Source organism: Scylla paramamosain, chromosome 26 (assembly GCF_035594125.1).
Source record: "Scylla paramamosain isolate STU-SP2022 chromosome 26, ASM3559412v1, whole genome shotgun sequence".
Lineage (NCBI taxonomy): Eukaryota > Metazoa > Arthropoda > Malacostraca > Decapoda > Portunidae > Scylla > Scylla paramamosain.
The window spans coordinates 11505001-11512500 of record NC_087176.1 but is presented as its reverse complement, the minus strand read 5'-3'; the positions used below and the strand labels follow the sequence as shown (position 1 = coordinate 11512500).

Below are 7500 nucleotides of genomic sequence, written 5' to 3'. Positions count from 1 at the left end.
GCTGAATCAGTGAGATGCATAAGAGGATAAGAGAGTATTAGGTGCGTTAGGTTAACTGTCAACGCGCGCTCACCATTGATCTCTCTCTCTCTCTCTCTCTCTCTCTCTCTCTCTCTCTCTCTCTCTCTCTCTCTCTCTCTCTCTCTCTCTCTCTCTCTCGTGAAAGTCCAGGAAACTTTTCCCTTTTCGACTATAGTTTCTTAATTGTTATGAAGGTTTGCCAGCCTCAAGAGCACCGAACCTAATCACATTATCACTAGAGCCACGGAGGCAGCCTTCGGGACCACGACAACCTCCCCCGCATTGATGGAAGTTGCTGAGACAAGACTTTGAAACGCGAAGTTATCCAGCGAAGCAAAGCAATACAGCTGAGACCATGTCCATGTCGACTCCTTAGCGAGGGAGTGTCGGGGCCATTAGGGCAACGCACGTGTCCTTTGCGAAGACTTGCAGGAGTAGGAAACAAATGAAAGGCGTCTGCAATGCCACTTAGTACTTTGAACGCTTTTAAAACATTTCACAACTTAAGGAGCGAGTGGAAAGGAAGGTTAGTGGGTGTGGAAAGGGGTGGACTTTTAACTACCTCACCTGGACTGTAACTACTTTACCTGGAGTTCCTGTGAGTGCGTGGAAACTTGCTTCCTAAAGAGTTCAGGGAGTGAATGGGCCTGAGAAGAAAAGGTTGGGTAAAGTTAGTCATGCTGGAGTGTTGTGAAATTGTATCAGGATAAGAGGCCGTGTTTTAGTGATACTTCCTTTACTTACCTCATTAGCCCTGACACATTGCCACTTTATTCCGAAATCAACGAGACACAAGGTTATGCAAATAAAAGAATCCCTCATATTTTTTCTTTTTTTAACAATACTTCCTTCACTTTCCTTCATTTCTTCATTAGCCGTGACTCATTACCACTTTATTCAAACTCAAGGAGACACAAGATTGTAGAAATATATTTACCTACACTCAAACGAAAAAAATCACTCATAATTTTCTCTGTGGGGATAATTCTTTCACTTTCCTTCACTTTCCCTCACATCCCTGTTGCCTCTCACACATTACAACCTTATTCTTAACTCAACGAAACATAACACTATGTAGAAATATATTTACATACACTTAAACGAAAGAATCCCTTGTAATTCCAACTTAATTCTAAAACCCAACCCTGTACGCTCAGACACACAGACTTTAATGAGTGTTGTTGACCTTGAAATGCAAGACTCAAGTGTCAGTAGGGAAGAGAAACAGAGAGGGAGATGGGGAGAGTGGATGAAGGGTCTAGAATGGGAGAACAAGATTGGGAGAAGGAGGAGAAGTTGAAGAGCGACTTAAGGAAAGGAATGAAGCTAGAAGAGAGAGATGGGAGATGGAAGAGAGGAATGGAGACTGGGAAATGGAACAGGAGATGAGAGGATGCTGTAAGAAGATTCGGAGATGGGAGAGGAGATGAGAGGAGTAGAAAATGGAAGATGGGAGATGAAAGGGTGGCTGTACGTAGGTCAGGAAGGAGAGAAGAGAAGAGAAGGAAAGAGAGAGGGAAAGAGGGGGCGGAAGAAAGGGAGAGATGACTAAGGGAGAGAATGGGAGAATGAGAGATATGAGAGGAACTTAGGATGGAAGATGGGAAGAGATGAAGGGAAGGCTGTAGTTCAGGAGGGAAATATAAGGGAGAGGAAGAGAAGAGAGAGGGATGACTAAGGAAAAGGACAGCTGGCTTACTAGAGGGAGCCGAAAGGATTCACGGTTACCTGAGGTGATTCCGAGAAGGGAGAGAGAGAGAGAGAGAGAGAGAGAGAGAGAGAGGGAGGGAGAGGAGGGAAGAGGGGCGTCCATCCACTTGAGAGAGAGAGAGGGAAGGGATGGAGACGTGACAGTGGAAACAAACCAGAGAGAGAGAGAGAGAGAGAGAGAGAGAGAGAGAGAGAGAGAGAATATTGTCCAAAAGGCGCAGTCTAAATATTACAAAAGCCTTCATGTACTTCATTGCACGATTATTTAACGCTTGTTGAAAATTTCCTAAGTCGAAACATTTATTTGCCTTCTTTCTTTCCTTTTTCCTCCTCCTCCTCGTCCTCCTCGTCCTCCTCCTCCTTTCATCTTTTTAAAACAAAATTTCAATCGTTCTGCTTTGTGTTCATTTGTATATTTCTTTTTTTCACTCTAAATTGTTTTCTGTTTTTATTTCTCTCCCCGTTCACTCTTTCTCCCTCCATCGCTGTTAATTGCCCTTCTATTTTTGTCTTTTATTCTCTTTTGCTTCTGTTTCATTTAGTCTCTCTCTCTCTCTCTCTCTCTCTCTCTCTCTCTCTCTCTCTCTCTCTCTCTCTCTCTCTCTCTCTCTCTCTCTCTCTCTCTCTCTCTCTCTCTCTCTCTCTCTCTCTCTCTCTCTCTCTCTCTCTCTCTCTCTCTCTCTCTCTCTCTCTCTGGTGGGAAAGGAAAAGGCTAAAGATTTTTTTCTCTTGTTTTTTTCTCTTTTTATTCTCTCGGGACAGTGAATATAGCAAATTTAGTTTTAGGAAGCAATGGTTTTTCTTTTGCTTTGTTACTTTTGTTTTTGTGTCCCTTTGTTTCTTTTTTTTTTCTTTCTCTTTCTATTTTTCGATATTTCTGTAAATGCAGTTACGTCATGGCCATATTCTAAATTTTTAATATTTTTTTTTACCTACCTATAGTTTATTTAATTCTTCCTTTTTTTGTATTATTTTATTCTGAAATTGCTTTTCCCTTTCTCTTTTTTTTTATTTCTGTTGATTCACTTCATTCCGCGTATTTTCATTCTGTTTCTTTGCTTCATCTATCTTTTTTTTTTTTCTTCACACTCTTCGTTTTTTATATAGTGTATTAGTATTCCCCTAGTGTTCTTTTTTTTTTCTTTCTTCATTCACTCTTTTCTTCGCTCGTTGTTTCATTTTGCATTGACTTTCCTTCTTTATTTTGAAGCACCGTCTTTTTCTCCACTTAATCAGTATTCACCACACCTACACTTAATTTACACCTTTCCTCCTCTTTTCTCCATTCCTTCCTCCTTATTTCCTTATCTTCTTTACTCTCAACTGTTCTTTCTCCCCTGATTCATTCATTCCTTCTTTTCTTCACTTACTCATTCATTTCTCGTCTGGCCTTACTTTTCTCTTTCCTTCCTTCCTTCCTTCCTTCCTTCCTTCCTTCCTTCCTTCCTTCCTTCCTTCCTTCCTTCCCTCCTTCTTTCTTTCCTTATTTATTTTCTTCATTCTTTCATTTATCTTACAGCCTTCCTTCTTCCTTCATTCTTTCCTTCCTTCCTTCCTTCCTTCCTTCCTTCCTTCCTTCCTTCCTTCCTTCCTTCCTTCCTTCCTTCCTTCCTTCCTTTCCTCCTTTCTTTCCTTACTTATTTTCTTCATTCTTTCATTTATCTTACAGCCTTCCTTCTTCCTTCATTCTTTCCTTCCTTCCTTCCTTCCTTCCTTCCTTCCTTCCTTCCTTCCCTCCTTCTTTCTTTCCTTACTTATTTTCTTCATTCTTTCATTTATCTTACAGCCTTCCTTCTTCCTTCATTCTTTCCTTCCTTTCTTACACTCCTTCTGTTCCTCCCTCTCTTAATTTTTCTTTTCCTCATTCCTTCCTTCCTTCCTTCCTTCCTTCCTTCCTTCCTTCCTTTCTTTCTTTCCTTGTTTTCACTCTATCCCTCTTTCTCTTCCTTTCTTCCTTCCTTCTTTTTACTTCATCTTTCTCTTCCTTCCTTCTTAATCTTCTTTCTTTCTCTTCAGTTCTCGGTAATTACACCTTGCTCTCTCCTCTCCCTTACCTCATTATTCTCTCTCTCTCTCTCTCTCTCTCTCTCTCTCTCTCTCTCTCTCTCTCTCTCTCTCTCTCTCTCTCTCTCTCTCTCTCTCTCTCTCTCTCACCTGCCCATGTTTTCCCATCATTACCAGATAAACAGGTGATCCTCCTCTCATCAGCGAGAGAGAGAGAGAGAGAGAGAGAGAGAGAGAGAGAGAGAGAGAGAGAGAGAGAGAGAGAGAGAGAGAGGTTAAATTCTAGGCAGCAAAATAGGACAATAGGTATGAAGAAACAGGAAAAAAAGATTAAACAGGAGAGAAAAGAAAAAGAAAAATGGAAAAAAGATTACCATAAAAATAAATAGGACATAAAAAGTAAAGGAAAGTTAAGTGTGAAAGGACGAGAAGTGGAACAAGAGAAGAGGAGGAAAAGGAAACTGTTGGTAAAAGGAATAACAAAGAAGAAGAAGAAGAGAAATGTTAATAAAAAGAATAGCATAGGAGAAGAAGAGAAAAAGAGTGAATGAGAGAGAGAGAGAGAGAGAGAGAGAGAGAGAGAGAGAGAGAGAGAGAGAGAGAGAGAGAGAGAGAAAAGTAAAGATGAAAATGTCAATAGAAACTCGAATTTCAAAGAGGGAATTGCCTAATGTGAAATAAAAGAGAGAACTGAAGGACATATTTGGAGATGAAATGTCACATGAAGGTATGAAATGGACGCCAAATGAAAGAATAATTGAGAGAGAGAGAGAGAGAGAGAGAGAGAGAGAGAGAGAGAGAGAGAGAGAGAGAGAGAGAGAGAGAGAGAGAGACAGACAGACAGACAGACAGACAGACAGACAGACAGAAAATAATAACAATAAAAGACTAATTCATTTAACTCAATTCTTCACTTTACAATGTTGACATAACAGCGACGAAGGAAGAAAAACCACACAGATACGCGGACAAAAATAGAGATAGAGAGATAGAAATATAAGAAAATAAAGAAAATAGGCAGTCGGGTGCAAATAGAAAAGTCGTAGTGGAAAGGAAAGAAAAGCCAGAAGCAGTTAGTAGTGGCGGGAATAAAAACAGAAATGGATTGAAGTGGCAGAAAGGAAAACATGAAAGAATTGGAGGCAGATGGAAAGAAGAGTGGGAATTTTCAGAGAGAGAGAGAGAGAGAGAGAGAGAGAGAGAGAGAGAGAGAGAGAGAGAGAGAGAGAGAGAGAGCAACCCTGACCTCGCGGCGAATACAAGTGAGGGGAGAAACAGAAAAAAGGAAAGGGGTGGAGAAAGGGGAGAAAAGAATGGGAAGCATAGGAGGGAAGAAAAGATGCCTAAGGGTGAATATGCTAAGTAGTTTTAAGTAGGAGAAGTGGATATGCCTTATGAGAGAGAGAGAGAGAGAGAGAGAGAGAGAGAGAGAGAGAGAGAGAGAGAGAGGGGGTGGGGGAAACGTGTAAAATCAGTGCCCATGTTGGAATCAGATCAGCGTCACATTACCTGCCTGGCCTAATTACCTTTCACTAAACAAACAAGAATTATGGAATGCGAGCTTTGTCTGGATAATTGTATTTGCCCGCTGCAAGTGTCATTTCTTCGTGTTTGCTCATAAATACTAATTAAAAGAAAAATTAGGTCTTTGATCAGTGATTACGCTGCTGTTTTCGTTTTTTTTTTTTTTTTTTTTTAGATTTTTTTTTTTTTTTTTTTTTTTTAGGGGGTGTGATTTGTGATTGTTTCTTCTTTCGTTTGATTTTTGTTAAAGTTTTTCATGGTTTTTATTTTCATTTTATGTTTTATTTTTGTATGTGTTTCATGACTGATTCGCCATTTATTTATTTATTTATTTATTTTTTATTATTATTATTTTATGTTATTTTTTTAGTTTTCGTTGTTTATATTTTTTTCAGATTTTATCCTATTTTTTTTATTAGGTGTATTTTCTGTAAATCATGCCCAAAGTCATACAGTTTATTAAATAGAAGGTAACTTTTATTTTTCATTATTAGCTTGAAGTAAAAAGAAAATGTTGTTGAAGTCAATATTACATGCAATTATTTATGTTTTTATAATGAAATAAATAATTAGACAATATGACTGTGTGTGTGTGTGTGTGTGTGTGTGTGTGTGTGTGGGTGGGTGGCCTAATCATCGTTGCCTATGTATATTACTCGTCCTATGAGCGTGTGTGTGTGTGTGTGTGTGTGTGTGTGTGTGTGTGTGTGTGTGTGTGTGTGTGTGTGTGTGTGTGTGACACCTGTGGGAACTTCGTGAACCTCTGTCACCTGTGTTCACGGCGCGTCCCTCCTGTTTGTTTGTTTGTTCGTTTGATTTTTTCCTTCTCTCTTTCGTGCAGTAGAGGGAAACAGCACACAGTCACGTTCCTTGCTCTCCAACACACACACACACACACACACACACACACACACACACACACACCTCCGCTTCCTTTTTCTACCATTCTTTCTCTTATCATTCTTTCACTCCTCCTCCATTCCTTCTCTACCCATTCTTTTCAATTATTTCACTGTCACCTTTCCTTTTCCTTCTTCCATTCCTTCACCATATGTTATCTTACTATTTTTCTTCTCTTCCATCCCTTCCCCTGTTTTCCATTCCATACCAGTTCCCTCCCTCAGCTCTCCCTTCCCTTCCATTCCTTTTAAATTTCTTCAGTATTCCCTCACCTTCTCTCTCCTTTTCTTTTTCCTCTTCACTCCCCCTTACTTCACCTCCTCCGTTTCTTATTTTCCTTTCTCTTTTTCACTCCTTTATTCCTATTTTTCTTTTCTACCAATTGGCATCCTTTTAATCTTTATCTCCTCTTTCTTTTTCCCTTCCTTCCCATTCCTTTCACTCCTTAACTGTCCCTTCCTTTCCTCTCCTTTATTCTCCTCGCCTCTTTCTTTTCATTCCCTTTAATTCCCTGACCATCTCTACCTCTTCCTTATCTTATCTCTCCTCTCCCCTTCCTTCTTATTCCTACCATTGTGTTTCTCCCCTTTATCCTCCTCGTCTGTCATTTTACATTTCTCTCTATCGCTCTTCTTATCTCTATCTCCTCATCTTATCTCCTCTCCTCCTCCCGACTCTCCAATTTCTTTCATTCCTTCACTGTTCTCTCGACTTCTCTTTCTCCTTCACCATCCTCTCTTTTCCCTTTACGTCTCCCTCTCTTTAATTCCCTTATCATCCGTCCCCCTCTTCTCCACCTCCTCATTCCCATCAACCACCTGAGCCTCAAGGGAATTAGACACCTTATTAGTTCCTTGAGAGTAACTTTGCCTCATTAAGAGCTACACGGAAGTTGGTTTGCTCAGGTGTCTGTATTCCATCTCATTAAAACGTTGATAGGCGCTCGTCCCCATTCATATTTGCTGTAACTGATCACAAGACAACCAGAGAGAGAGGGAGAGAGAGAGGGAGAGACAGACAGACAGAGAGAGAGAGAGAGAGAGAGAGAGAGAGAGAGAGAGAGAGAGAGAGAGAGAGAGAGAGAGAGTGGGAGGGACAGTATTGTGTTGATTAACTTGAACAGATTATTTTTATTGGGAGAGAGAGAGAGAGAGAGAGAGAGAGAGAGAGAGAGAGAGAGAGAGAGAGAGAGAGTCCTTTGTCACCGCCACTAATATTAATGATAAAGATGATGGCCTTGATTATCATTATTGTATTTTTTTCATATTTTATTACACAAATGACTTTTGAAACAGTGAGACCTTTAGGGAGAAGAGGCCGATGATGATGATGATGATAATG

At 40.1% G+C, this 7500-nt stretch overlaps 1 protein-coding gene across 4 annotated transcripts in view; it reads left to right on the top strand.

Annotated features, from left to right (window-relative positions):
- LOC135113749 (B-cell receptor CD22-like) overlaps nucleotides 1-7500 on the top strand; it is a 158555-nt gene that overhangs the window by 83816 nt on the left and 67239 nt on the right. The gene's annotated exons all lie outside the window — the stretch shown is intronic.